The 15,135-nt window shown below is 42.7% G+C and overlaps 1 long non-coding RNA gene across 1 annotated transcript; it reads right to left on the bottom strand.

Annotated features, from left to right (window-relative positions):
- On the bottom strand, positions 1-7,261 carry LOC143289920 (uncharacterized). The gene is made up of 2 exons (XR_013056296.1): positions 1,026-7,261; positions 1-798 (listed from the first exon to the last, which is right to left on the bottom strand). It is a non-coding gene; the product is annotated as an uncharacterized LOC143289920 (long non-coding RNA).
- Positions 7,262-15,135: the final 7,874 nt, after the last annotated feature.

The following is a 15,135-nucleotide window of genomic DNA, read 5'->3' as shown; positions in this document are numbered from 1 at the left end:
AAAAAAAAAAAAAAAAAAAAAGACTGACTTTTGTGTCAAAATGTTTCACCTTCATTTCTGAGAAAAAAAAAAAAAGATTCGTTCATTTTGCTTGGTGTGGGGAACCATAACATTATTATATAATGCATATAATCTACATGTTTTTATTGGCTGCATAGTGCATTTATGATGCATGTGTGCGTTGGCACTGGTCATGCAAATACTTATCTGTCTGGCGTAGCGAGTAGGTCCCTCGTAGTGAGAGTGTCCCAATGCCATGGTGGCGGTGGGTGTTGATTCCACGTGCTTGTTGTCTTCAAGTCCTCTGGTGCTTGCAGCCACTCAATCCGATCTTCACCCCCCCCCCCCCCCCCCCTGCATGTAGACATGTTCTGTCACGTTTGAGAGTACTTGTGGTGTATCATATTATTTATTGAGTAGCTGCCTAGTGTGCTAGAATTGTTTATCTATCATAGTTTTTTTGTTTTTTTTAAGTGAGAAAAAAAGTAACGATGATAAAATATTGTTTCCCCCAAAACCTGACTTGTACTATCGGTGAATAGAATAAAAATGTTTTAAAAAGATAAGCTATTGAAGACGAAAATGAATAAGAAAAAAAAAAGTCATTTACATTTGCCATTATGAAATAACATGCCAGCATTTTGTTACTATGTTTTCATTGTCAAGTAGTGTAAAGACCAGACCTAGTGTCAGCATTTTGTTACTATGTTTTCATTGTCAAGTAGTGTGAAGACCAGACCTAGTGTCAGCATTTTGTTACTATGTTTTCATTGTCAAGTAGTGTAAAGAAGACCAGACCTCGTGCCAGCATTTTGTTACTATGTTTTCATTGTCAAGTAGTGTAAAGAAGACCAGACCTAGTGTCAGCATTTTGTTACTATGTTTTCATTGTCAAGTAGTGTGAAGACCAGACCTCGTGTCAGCATTTTGTTACTATGTTTTCATTGTCAAGTAGTGTAAAGACCAGACCTAGTGTCAGCATTTTGTTACTATGTTTTCATTGTCAAGTAGTGTGAAGACCAGACCTCGTGTCTCCTGTCTCCCCATGACAGTGAAGCTTCCTCGGCTTCCTCACTGTGCTAGAGACGTTTACAATGTTGACAAGTGGCAGCAACAATCTAATTATCAATTTATCTTCTGATCGCCTGCTCATGCTAACACGAGATGGGCAGATACAGTATCATTGGTGGTCTCTGTACAGCGTTTGCTCTCTCCCTGTCTCTGTCTCTCTCCCTGTCTCTGTCTCTCTCCATCCCCCAAGATCCAAATTTTAAATAGTTGTTTCTTTCCCTTTGAGGACACTTTTATCTGACACCCCCCCCTCCTCCCCTGCCCCAGCCCCAGCCTCCCATCTCCCCCCACCTTCATCGCCCCCTCCACCACCCCCGTAGTTTGGGAGTTGTCACAAAGTGTCCTGTGTAGCACAGTATGGCTGCACCTCCCAAACCACAGTTGCCGATGACAGTACAGAATCAAAGGGCGTTGTTCCCTTCTTGAGTATTCCCAATAACAGCTTACCACAAAGCTCTGTGTTCTTATTTCAAACACACACACACACACACACACACACACACGCGCGCGCGCGCGCGCATGCACGCACACACACACACGTCAAAATGCACAACTAGAACATTACCCTTGTTCATGTTTTTGCATGCTTTAGGCAAGTTGGAGGTGTTTCTGTGAACACCGGGAGCTGGTGGAAACATAACTGCCTTTTTTCATTTATAACACCTAAAATAAACCATTATTTCCTTACATCATATCTAATCAATCTAGTCATGTTTGTCCTGAATATTAAGCAGATAAAATTAATATGATTACCCTATCACTGACGAAACGAATAACACATGTTTAATATGTCTCTCCTAGTCTCTGTCCTGTCTCTGTGTCTCTCTGTCTCTCTGCCTGTCTTTCTCTCTCTGTCTCTCTGCCTCTCTCTCTCCCCCCGACAACAAAGGCATCGCTGTTGATATCAACTGTAATTAATGGTCTTTTGCTGTTGATGTTTTTTTCCTCAATTGTTATCTGTGGTGTTACGGCTGTGGTGGTTGTTGCTGTTATTGTTGGTATTTGTTGTTACCAGTCCAGTGGAAGAGAGATGTCATCAACTGTTGCGACATTTTTATTCAAATGGTGTCTGTTATCCAGGTTAATGTGTGCGCCTATTATTACCCACTCACAAAAACAATACACTCACACGCACATCAATACAATACATATGGTTTAAATAATCTTTAATTATTCAACAATACACATGATTACAATGCAATGAATGACAAAAGAGCATCAGCAAGCGTAAAGCTTATACTGTGCTCACAACGTTGCACTTCAATTTTATCATGACGGCTGATGAACCATATTATGACTTGTATCAAATAACATTCATAAACAGTAAGTAATGAAATAATGAAATAAAACAAATAAACAAACAGTACATAATATAGTAAAATAATGCTAATATCAATATTAACATGAGATTAAATTTATTATCACCAAAGTAATTGGCCTAATAGAAGAAAAACACGAAGAAGAAGAAGAAAATTTAGAAGAATGGAGGGTAAGGTGGTGGAGGAGGGGGAACAGAGGGGAGAGGAGAAATTCTAACAGATCATTGGCCAATCCATTCACTTATATTTGGTCAGTCAATACATATACAGACAAGAAAATAGATTAATCACACATATATACATACACGAGAATACACTCAAACGAATACAGAAGGAAGTGTGTTCCTTTTCAGAATCTTCAATCGCATCTACTTCTCTAATCTTTTGTTTTATTATTTAGTTATTGCTATTCAAACATTCATTTATATAGTCACGTTTAATTGACCGATATGTTTCGTCTTGACCTTTATTCGAGATGATGATTTATGAGAGACCGAAACCCGTTTTGAATGTTGATAAAAAAAAATTAACAACAACAAAATAATTAAAATAAAATAAAATAACCCCCCAAAACAGAAAACATCGCTTGTGACGCTTCTCGTTTTTCGGGCGTGTAGACATTTGAAAAGTATTGGTTGCTGATTCTGTTTGATGGTGGTAAGGATGTAGAGTTGTTAACAGTTTTAAGGATTATAGTCGTTATCGTTTTGCCTGTAAGAAGGAGCGAAAACATGTACAGAACTTTTCCTTATTTCAGTTTCTTTTTTTCATCCTTTTTTTTTAATCGTTAATCTTAGCGTCGGTCTCTTCACGCCTCTTCTTGCTGGTTTCTGCACTGGCTGTTTCTTCCCGTCGTTAATTCTGTCCGTGAACCACCAGTTGGTTAGTTAGGGGCGTTACTTCCTTTTCCAATTGTTACTGACATTGGTGATAATTCATGCGTTATTGTTCACCGGTTTTTTGTTGTTGTTTTTTTGTATATTTGTTTTTTGCCATTGTTTTCGACGTGCTTTCCTGACACTCGAACGCCTTGGTGGACCGTTGTTGGGGTGACTGGGATGGCGCCAGTGAGCCGTGAGGCAGTGGACATATCGTGACGCACCAGTCTGCCGGCTTCCTTGGACGTCCTTCCTACCTGGCCTCGCTTTAAACGTTTGTGTCGTCCACCTGTTATCTTTTAATTCGCAACCGCGTCTTTGACTTGAAAGCTTTGTGATTTTGCCTAGGTTTATGTGGACTTGCTTTTCATGTCTTCTCTTTGGCGTTCAAGAAAGAGATGGTGACTGCTGAAAGCCAAGCCCGTGTTTTTGTTCAAAGGCTGTGCTGTTCTTAGAGGTTGATCTTTTTATCTTGAAATAAAGGAGGGGGAATATTATTATCTGCAACAAATTAAACGGGACACTACTGATTTTTGTTTTTAATCAATTTCACCATTCTTGGGTAGAACGTAAGTTATATATTGAAGTAAAAACTGACATCAACATAAGGAATCGATCTGTCACGTGACCCGAAGCTTGGCATGTTGCTGAAGCTGGATGAAGGAATGTCGCATGGATTTGTCTGAAACCAAAGCCAAGGGTCTGGACAAGGTGCGGTTGATTGGATTGTTAGCTACAGTGTCCAGTGTCGTGTCCAAGCAATCTTCGTTTCAATGTCCAACTTTGAAATGTAAGCCTGAAATTAGAGCAGACACATTAAGATAATATTATGCTTCAGAAGAACGCCTCATTAAGCAGATTTGATATTCAGTGTGGCAGTGTAAACTTTATAACAATTACGTGCATGTCCAACTTGTCAGAGCTGGTGTGACAAACCTTTCACGATAAACAAGGGGTTTGCGGGAGTGACTTCAAGTTTCTGTGTGTAAAAAGCTGACTGATGATATTCAACATGGAACTGTAAATCTGATGAGCATATACATTAAAATGATAGCTTACAATTATCGTCTTGTTTTCTATATGCAATTGTATTCGTGGAGAAGTTTTTTTGATATCTTAACAATCAACTTGTGAGTATTTTGGAATCAAAATCTACCGTTTTTGATAAAAGAAATCTGGTGATTTTCTTGTGCAGTTTCATCATGAAGGTGAGACATTAGGGGAAGAGGCCTGGAGGTGGAGTGTGAATGGGATTCTGGAGGAAAGAAATGACAAAGGTATCCGCGTGGAAGTGGCGAACATTGTACGCCAGGTTAATGATATTAGTTTCACTGATGGAGACAGACAAACAGAAATGATCGAACAGCAGTGTCAGCCTTCTGCACGTGAGAATCGGCTGTGTGACCTCGCCACTAGGAACGTTGAGTGTGGTGATGTGTTACACAGCACATTCCCCTCAGCCCAGTGAGGCATTTGCTGTCTGTCTCTCTCTCCTTGCTCTCCAGTTCATATCCCCGTCTCTCCAGAGCAGTCTATGCATCCCCGTCTCTCCAGAGCAGTCTATGTATCCCCGTCTCTCCAGTACAGTCTATCTATTCACGTCTCTCCAGTACATTCTGTTTATACCCGTCTCCCCAGTACAGTCTATTTATCCCCGTCTCTCCAGCAGGATCTATTTATTCACGTTCAGCACAGTCTATTTATTCCCGTCTCCCGAGTACAGTCTGTTTATTCACGTCTCTCCAGCACAGTCTATTTATTTATGTTTCTCCAGCACATTCTGTTTATTCATGTCTCCCCAGTACGGTCTATTTGTCTCCGTCTCTCCAGTGCAGTCTGTTTATTCCCGTCTCTCCAGCACAATCTGTCTATTCATGTCTCTCCAGCATAGTCTTATTTATTCACGTTTGTTCAATTCAGTCTATCCTCGCCTCTCCAGCACAGTCTATTAACGTCTGTCCAATGCAGCCTACTTATTCCCGTCTCTCCAGCACAGTCTATCTATTCATATCTCTCCAGCACAGTCTATCTATTCATTTCTCTCCAGCACAGTCTATTTATCCCCGTCTCTCCAGTGTACCTTGCAGAGATTTCCCTCCGGCCCCCTCCACCCGCCACCGTCTTCTTTTGTTTTATATAGCCCACACAGGCACGTGACCACCCACACAGGCACGTGACCTAACCTCCCGTCTGGTGGGTGGACAGCTGGACGACAGAATGATGTTCTCCAAAGATTCACGTCAGGACATCAGGTTCCTTGAATCCTGAGCCCCGTTAGGTCTTGCTTCACCTCCTCTATCTATCTGTCTGTCTGTCTGTCACTCATTTTTCTCCTCTCTCTCTCTCACTCATCCACTCCTCACTCTCTCCCCCCTCTTTCTCCCCCCCCACCCCCTCTCTCACTCTCCCTCTCTCTCAGCCCAGTACTTTCCGACCATTCCTACGTACATGTAAACAAGGTAATATGGAACATTGAAGAAGTGAGTTCAGCGCGAGGTGGTTCATGTCGTCGGTGGAGCACAATGCTGGACAGTTCGCCAAAGTATCGTTCTTTTATCGGATATACAATGTAACCCGATAGAAAGGGGATAAAAGCCTGCGGATCACCTGCTTAATTATGGATACACAAGGTATTGCCGTCGGTCTTCGCGATTGGCGCTTCGTTTCTTGTCTCTGTCTCTGTCACTCTCTCTGTCTCTGTCTTTGTCTCTCTCTCCGTGTCTCTGTCTGTCTGTCTGTCTATCTCTCTGTCTGTCTGTCTCTCTCTCTGTGTCTGTATCTCTCTCTTTCTCTCTCTCTGTCACCCTCTCTCTCTCGCTCTATCTCTCTTTCACCCCCTCTCTTTCCTCGATGCTTATACATATGCTCATATTTTCGATTACTGTATTTTAAATTGATCGTTCAGAATGCGCTTATACGGTGTCACAGGGGTACTTTTGATTTGATGTTTTTAACGAATAAAATGTTGTTTTTTTCAATAGAAATGCATATTTTTGTTCCGAGTCACGGCTGTTTCCTGTCGCCCGACTTTTTGCACAGGCCAACATTTATTCCATTCTGTTGACAGGTTTAAACTCACCCGCTCTCAAACACGTGTGTGTGGGGGAGGGGGCCGGGGGGGGGGGGGATTGACGATCTGATTGGAACTATAGAATACAGGGTCATACATATTGTATAAGACGAAGAAGGGTTCATCTTTGTATTAAGGTCACGTGACTTGGCGAACAGCAGGCTGTTTACTCGACTGGTATCCATTTAGAATGAAGTGGTCTTTTCCACAAATAGACCTATTGCCATCCATTCAGATGGAGAGGTCCTTTCCACATATAGACTACCTGGTATCCATTAAGAGTGAACAGGTCATTTCACAAACAGACCACTCCCAACATGATTGCAAACATTCCGCCAACTGTTCATCTCAACTATCTGCATGTGTTCAGACTGGTCATTATCAGATGAAGGTAAACAAATTAGATAGGGGAAGCATAATAATTGGTTGATTTGTGTGTGCTTCTGGTCGTTTTTTTTTTGTTGTTGTTGTTTTTTTCTCTCACCTTAGCTAGAATCAAATGTGCCATGGCGATGTTCAGTCATTCAACCATAGTTTGTCTGGGATTCAATTGTCCATTGCTGGTTCTGTATGTTTGCATATGCTAATAACATGCACTGTATTGTTGTTCATCCAACATTCTTGACTCGTTCACCTCCCATACAAAAAGATACATTGATGCCGGCATTCGACTTTTGATGAAAAAGATATATAGATATACATATATACATATATATATATATTTAAAAGAAAACCCGGATTATATGGAAACTATATTTTTCATCTCTTCCATTGATGATCCATGACGTCACTCCTTCATTCCTCTGACACTTTGTCAACAGCCAAAATTATATCGGGACCACGTGCTGAGAATAAGGTCTCTCTTTTCTCTCTGCCATCCATGCGTTTGTTGTTTTGTTGTTGTTTTTTCTTTCTGTTTTTATTATTATTATTATTATTATTATTAACATTGTTATTGTTGTTTTACCGTTCATATTTATTTATATGTCTATTTTAAGAATTGGTGCCGTCTTAATATTGAAATATATATATATATATATCTTACGTCTTTGTGTAAATCATATAAATATATATATAATTATATATATATATATGTATACTGTCATGGTGTCACCATTGTTGCAGCAGTAATTGAATCGTTTCATAATGATGTGTGCCTGATCATTCAAGTGCGTTTCGAGTTTTTTGTTTTGTTTCGTTTCTTTTTTTTTTCTTTTCTTTAGTGGTAGAGATTTGGGGAGAGGGGGCGGGGACTAAACAAAGAAAGAAAGACAAAGTGCCGGTTCTAATTTTACATCACTTTGGAAACTGGGAGGGGAGGGGGTGATGGTGGGTGGATTTCTATCTTTGTTTGCTACAAGTGCTTCTGTTTTGTTTTTTCTTCCGTCTTTTCTGTGTAAACAGATAGCCTGTCAATCCTGCTTTGCGAAAGCAAGCTGTGTTTTGAAAGTTGATTTACTCGATCAACCGATGAATGTTCCATGACATTGTTGTTTGCAGGCACCTCCCTCAACAAGACAGAGCCTCCCCTCCCCCCCCTCCTTCCCCCTTCCCCCACCCCCGCTCCATCCCTTCTGTTTTCCCCCACCCCCCGCCCCGCCCTCTCCATTCCTCCTCTTCTTCTCTTCCCACACCCCCTCCTTCCCCACCCTCTCCCCATCCCCTCTCTTACTTCTCTTCCCCCCTCCCTCTTTTCCACCTCATCCCCCTGTCTTCTCTCCCCCCCCCCCCTCTCCCCTTTCTTCCACCCACCCTCTCTTCCCCCTCCCCTCTCTTCCCCCTCCCCTCTCTTCCCCCTCCCCCTCTCTTACCCCTCCCCTCTCTTCCCCCTCCCCTCTCTTCTCCCTCCCCTCTCTTCCCCCTCCCCTTCCCTCTCTCCCCTCTCTTCCCCCTCCCCTTCCCTCTCTCCCCCCACCCCTCTCTCCCCTCTTCCCCCACACCTCCCTTCCACCCCCCTATCTTCCCCCTCCCCTCTCTTCCCCCTCCCCTTCCCTCTCTCCCCCCACCCCTCTCTTCTCCCCCACCCCTCCCCCTCTCTTCCCCCACCCCTCCCCCTCTCTTCCCCCACCCTTCCCCTCTCCATCCCCACTCCCTCCTCCCCCTCCCTGTCTCTACTGTTTTCAAGACTTTGTGGACATGTCTTTTTTTAGGTGAATTTCTAGTTTTTATTTTCTTTCCTGCAGAAAGTGTTAGTCCAGGAAATAAAATGGCCCCGTATTGGGAATGTTGACAGGACAGAGGACCGCATTGTGTCTGGTGCATCATAACAACTGAAGCATCAGACACTGTCTGCCTGTTTGCCTCAACAGGCCGGGGATTTTCTGGGACTTTCTGACGTCCTGACATGGAATGGCATGCTGTGTAAAGGGAGGGATTTTTTTGGTTTTGTTTTGTTTTGTTTCGGAGCAGCTTTTTGTTTAAAGAAGAAGAAAAACAAATGTGTTTTCTGTTTGCGCTTTTCAACCCGTGCGTTGATGAGCAATTATTTTATATATTTTATTTTATTGATGTATGCGTTTGTGTATTTTGATTATTCGTTTGATTCATTGATTAAGTTTGTTTGCTTATGCACACCCTCTAGCAATGGTTTCTTCTCTTTTCTTTTCTTCTTAAGAAGCGTTTTCTCTTTTGCTTCATTTCGTGAAAAAAAAAAAAAATCTGAACAACTCAACTGTTGCATTACGTCCAGCAAGATGCGTTTGTCCTCCCCCCCTCTTGGTTGCTCCTCTCTCCCCCTCCTCCTCCTATGCCCCCCACCACCCCCACTCACCGCCTCTCCCCTCCATTCTCTTAGTGTCTTAGTGTCAACACAAAGCAAAATCGTAATTGCTGAAAACGCACAGTGAGCGAAAAGGTAAAAAGAGTGAGACGGAAAATAGAACTGGCAATTGCGACATAAAGAGAGCGATGATCTTTCTGATAAAAAAAGAAGTCAGAGGTTGTGAGAAAAAGAAAAGTGTTAAAACAAAGATGAGGATGAATCTGATGTTTAGAAACAGTGCATCTGTTCTTCCTCTGTGTGGGTTTTCTCACGTGTGACCCGAACTCACAGGACAACAAAGTCACCCATCCGATTATACTGCACCACTGTGCGAAACAGCATTTGGGGCACTTCATTTTCTCGGCTTCGATTACTTGGTGATTTCGTAGTATATAGATAATGTCTTATTTTTGTTTTAACTGAACGGTAATATCGAATTCGACACGTAAGCATGATAAAATTAGTTTGAATGTAACAACAACACAAAACAAAAAAGAAAAAAAAAAGAAATAAAACAAAACATGTAAAGAATGAGTAACGGGTTAAAATATCGACTTCTTTTCGTCGCTTCGATTTTCTGTTTGACGCCGGTCATTACCTTTTAACCAGTTAACTCACTCAATACGGCCAGTCCTCTCTTCTCCTTTACACAAACCCCTAGGATGTCCAGTGGGTGTCTGAATGACCCAACCTTTAGCTTCCGTCGTCAGAATTGTGGTATTCTTTGTCAACATTCACCTCTTCAGTGTAAGAGCCTTCCGCTTGCAATATTTTGATGATGATAATTGGGGTAAAACGCTGTTAACGTCGTCTCTTTCGCCGTTCGTATGGAGATAGTTAATCTGTTAACCTCCGAACCACCGCCTCCCTCCCCCTCCCCATTCTTCCTGGCTGTGCTCCATTCCAGTCAGTCACTGTCCTCTTCCTTGCTGTGCTCCATTCCAGTCAGTCACTGTCCTCTTCCTGGCTGTGCTCCATTCCAGTCAGTCACTGTCTGTCCTCTTCCTTGCTGTGCTCCATTCCAGTCAGTCACTGTCCTCTTCCTGGCTGTGCTCCATTCCAGTCAGTCACTGTCCTCTTCCTGGCTGTGCTCCATTCCAGTCAGTCACTGTCTGTCCTCTTCCTTGCTGTGCTCCATTCCAGTCAGTCACTGTCCTCTTCCTGGCTGTGCTCCATTCCAGTCAGTCACTGTCCTCTTCCTGGCTGTGCTCCATTCCAGTCAGTCACTGTCTTCCTTGCTGTGCTCCATTCCAGTCAGTCACTGTCCTCTTCCTTGCTGTGCTCCATTCCAGTCAGTCACTGTCCTCTTCCTGGCTGTGCTCCATTCCAGTCAGTCACTGTCCTCTTCCTTGCTGTGCTCCATTCCAGTCAGTCACTGTCTGTCCTCTTCCTGGCTGTGCTCCATTCCAGTCAGTCACTGTCCTCTTCCTTGCTGTGCTCCATTCCAGTCAGTCACTGTCCTCTCCCTTGCTGTGCTCCATTCCAGTCAGTCACTGTCCTCTTCCTTGCTGTGCTCCATTCCAGTCAGTCACTGTCCTCTTCCTGGCTGTGCTCCATTCCAGTCAGTCACTGTCCTCTTCCTGGCTGTGCTCCATTCCAGTCAGTCACTGTCCTCTTCCTTGCGGTACTCCATTCCAGTCAGTCACTGTCCTCTTCCTGGCTGTGCTCCATTCCAGTCAGTCACTGTCTTCCTTGCTGTGCTCCATTCCAGTCAGTCACTGTCCTCTTCCTGGCTGTGCTCCATTCCAGTCAGTCACTGTCCTCTTCCTTGCGGTACTCCATTCCAGTCAGTCACTGTCCTCTTCCTGGCTGTGCTCCATTCCAGTCAGTCACTGTCTTCCTTGCTGTGCTCCATTCCAGTCAGTCACTGTCCTCTTCCTGGCTGTGCTCCATTCCAGTCAGTCACTGTCCTCTTCCTGGCTGTGCTCCATTCCAGTCAGTCACTGTCCTCTTCCTTGCTGTGCTCCATTCCAGTCAGTCACTGTCCTCTTCCTGGCTGTGCTCCATTCCAGTCAGTCACTGTCTGTCCTCTTCCTTGCTGTGCTCCATTCCAGTCAGTCACTGTCCTCTTCCTTGCTGTGCTCCATTCCAGTCAGTCACTGTCCTCTTCCTTGCTGTGCTCCATTCCAGTCAGTCACTGTCCTCTTCCTTGCGGTACTCCATTCCAGTCAGTCGCTGGTAGTTCCCTCCCTTGGCGCTGCTGTCTTCTCGATCACGCTCATCTTCACTGAAAGAACTTGCCCATTCTTTAGTCTCGCTTCCCAAGCTCCCTGCAAATGTCTGGGATGTGGTGAGGGTGTGGGGTGGTGTGAGGATAAAAATGAACGCTTTGTTTTCAGACAAGAAGGATCTCTTCTTCTTTTCTTTTCTTGCTTTTATGTTCCTTTATTATTTTTTTTTCTCAGAGGAAGACTGTGTCGTGGTTCTATATACGCACATGCATTTATAGCAATTGTTTCGTAAGGGTTAATCTTAAATTGTCGACATGCGCGTAATTTTTAAACATACGATTTAATCAAAGTCTTGATCTGAAAAATAACAATTTCATTAGAATTTAATCTGAAATTCTAATTTTCAGAAATATGTTGGGTTGAAGGGACCATCGTGTTTTTTTCTCCTTGTATACGCACATATTCAGATAAGAGACTGCATTAAAACAAACAACAACAACAACAACAAAAAGAAAAAAAAACAGTATCTTTTTATGCAGCTGGACAAAGGACAGGTGTTGTTTGTCACATGCACGCACACACCTGAATCAAAAGAAGTCTCGACTGACAACATATGACGGTTAATTTGTGACTAGGAATAACCTGTTTATTGTCTTGACTTGTCTGATAGTAAAACGCTCGTTTATTTTTCTCATTTTCTTTTTGTTATTATTGGGTGTGTGTGTTTTTTTTGTGTGTTTTTTTTTTTAAATATTATTATCATTGAATGCTTAGGACCGAGGATGGAGTTTTCGGAACCAATCGTAATGTGTCAATGCTCAATTTGTCTTTTCCCCCTTTTTTTCCCTTCACCCTTCCTGAAATTACCCCCCACCCCCCACCCCCACCCCCCGCCCCCAATCTCCCCGCCCCCTTTGACCTCCCAGTGAAATGAGTTCTTTTCGCTCAGTCATGTTGTTCTGGACAGTGGTTGATTCTCTTTCTTCATCATCGCCTTAATTTGCCTGTTGCTAAAAAAAAAAAAAAAAAGACAGATTAAAGGGTCTTTTGTGTTAATCTAGCGGAATCTTCTGGGTCATTCCAAGATTATTACTACTCTGTCCTTCTGTGATACATGGCATCAAGAGAGAGAAAGAAAAAAAACAAGAGACGCTAACATTCACTGAATACAAATAATTATTATCATCTCTATTTTCAATTATAATGAATAAAGTAATGTTAGAATATCAGCACTTTTTTTTTTGATGCTGTGGTTTTGTTGAGGTATGTGTGTGTGTGAGAGAGGAGAGTGATACTTGTGTGTGCTTTCGTTTGTTTGTTTGTGTATGTTTGTTTGTTTGTTTGCTTGTGTGTGTGTGTGTGTGTGTGTGTGTGTGTGTGTGTGTGTGTGTGAGCGTACAGGTGCGTGTATACAACTAAATAATCTCTCACTCACTCACTCACACACGCACACCCCCCTCCCCACCCTCCACACACACACACACACACACACACACACACACACACACGTACACACCAAGTCACGGACACACGGACAGAGCACACAGCAGGGCCCGGATCGATACATTTCTAAACCTTACCCCCTATTTTCAACAGTGCCATCAAACCTGCTGACATGTAGCAAACCCACTGTCAGCCCATTTATCTCTTCCACACCAGTTCCAAAGTCCTGCCAGTCTGAAGTCCATAGTGGAGACAGTTACGGCATCACACTGGAGAGATACACTAACTCGATGCATTCCCTGTGACGAGCCTCTCACCGTGAAGCACGTGCTCCTTGACTGTTGGGATCTGCATGACATTAGACACAGACATTACACGGCGGGTTCTCTGAAGACTTTGTTTCGTTATGTCTTTCCGTGGACGCTGATGGACTTCTTGAAAGAAGTGAACATTTCTAATCAGATTTAAATGTTTTAAAATATGGAAGGATTTTAAACTTTGAGTGGAAAGCTTACAGCGGTGACTAGTTTTTATTGTACTTTTCTACCCTTTGATTTGAAGTAGGCGCTAACGTAGCGAAAGCCTTGAGATGGCCTTAGTGGTCGGCGAGGCTCTAAGCACCATAATTTGATTGGATTTGAAGGACTTTTACGATCAAACAGATACACGGATGTATCAGGGATCATTAAGAACATAAGATTGTACATCATCTGGCCCGCCTTGCAATACTGTTTCACAAAATTTGTAAATGTTTCTCCAGGCAACACTGTTACTTTATACCCTACCTCCACAAATGTTTCTCCAGACACTACACTGTTACTTTCTACCCTACCTCCACAAATGTTTCTCCAGACACTACACTGTTACTTTATACCCTACCTCCACAAATGTTTCTCCAGACACTACACTGTTACTTTATACCCTACCTCCACAAATGTTTCTCCAGACACTACACTGTTACTTTATACCCTACCTCCACAAATGTTTCTCCAGACACTACACTGTTACTTTATAGCCTACCTCCACAAATGTTTCTCCAGACACTACACTGTTACTTTCTACCCTACCTCCACAAATGTTTCTCTAGACACTACACTGTTACTTTATACCCTGCTTCCACAAATGTTTCTCCAGACACTACAATGTTACTTTATACCCTACCTCCACAAATGTTTCTCCAGACACTACACTGTTACTTTATACCCTACCTCCACAAATGTTTCTCCAGACACTACACTGTTACTTTATACCCTACCTCCACAAATGTTTCTCCAGACACTACGCTGTTACTTTATACCTTACCTCCACAAATGTTTCTCCAGACATTACACTGTTACATTATACCCTACCTCCACAAATGTTTCTCCAGACACTACACTGTTACTTTATAGCCTACCTCCACAAATGTTTCTCCAGACATTACACTGTTACATTATACCCTACCTCCACAAATGTTTCTCCAGACACTACACTGTTACTTTATAGCCTACCTCCACAAATGTTTCTCCAGACACTACACTGTTACTTTATACCCTGCCTCCACAAATGTTTCTCCAGACACTACACTGTTACTTTATACCCTACCTCCACAAATGTTTCTCCAGGCAACACTGTTACATTATACCCTACCTCCACAAATGTTTCTCCAGACACTACACTGTTACTTTATAGCCTACCTCCACAAATGTTTCTCCAGACACTACACTGTTACTTTATACCCTGCCTCCACAAATGTTTCTCCAGACACTACACTGTTACTTTATACCCTACCTCCACAAATGTTTCTCCAGGCACTACACTGTTACTTTATACCCTGCCTCCACAAATGTTTCTCCAGACACTACACTGTTACTTTATACCCTACCTCCACAAATGTTTCTCCAGACACTACACTGTTACTTTATACCCTACCTCCACAAATGTTTCTCCAGACACTACACTGTTACTTTATACCCTACCTCCACAAATGTTTCTCCAGGCACTACACTGTTACTTTATACCCTACCTCCACAAATGTTTCTCCAGACACTACACTGTTACTTTATACCCTACCTCCACAAATGTTTCTCCAGACACTACACTGTTACTTTATACCCTACCTCCACAAATGTTTCTCCAGACACTACACTGTTACTTTATACCCTACCTCCACAAATGTTTCTCCAGACACTACACTGTTACTTTATAGCCTACCTCCACAAATGTTTCTCCAGGCAACACTGTTACTTTATACCCTACCTCCACAAATGTTTCTCCAGACACTACACTGTTACTTTCTACCCTACCTCCACAAATGTTTCTCCAGACACTACACTGTTACTTTATACCCTACCTCCACAAATGTTTCTCCAGACACTACACTGTTACTTTATACCCTACCTCCACAAATGTTTCTCCAGACACTACACTACACTGTTACTTT

Source organism: Babylonia areolata, chromosome 1 (genome assembly GCF_041734735.1).
Source record: "Babylonia areolata isolate BAREFJ2019XMU chromosome 1, ASM4173473v1, whole genome shotgun sequence".
NCBI lineage: Eukaryota > Metazoa > Mollusca > Gastropoda > Neogastropoda > Buccinidae > Babylonia > Babylonia areolata.
Note: the sequence above shows the minus strand (reverse complement) of the source record. Positions and strands in the feature narration are given on the sequence as shown.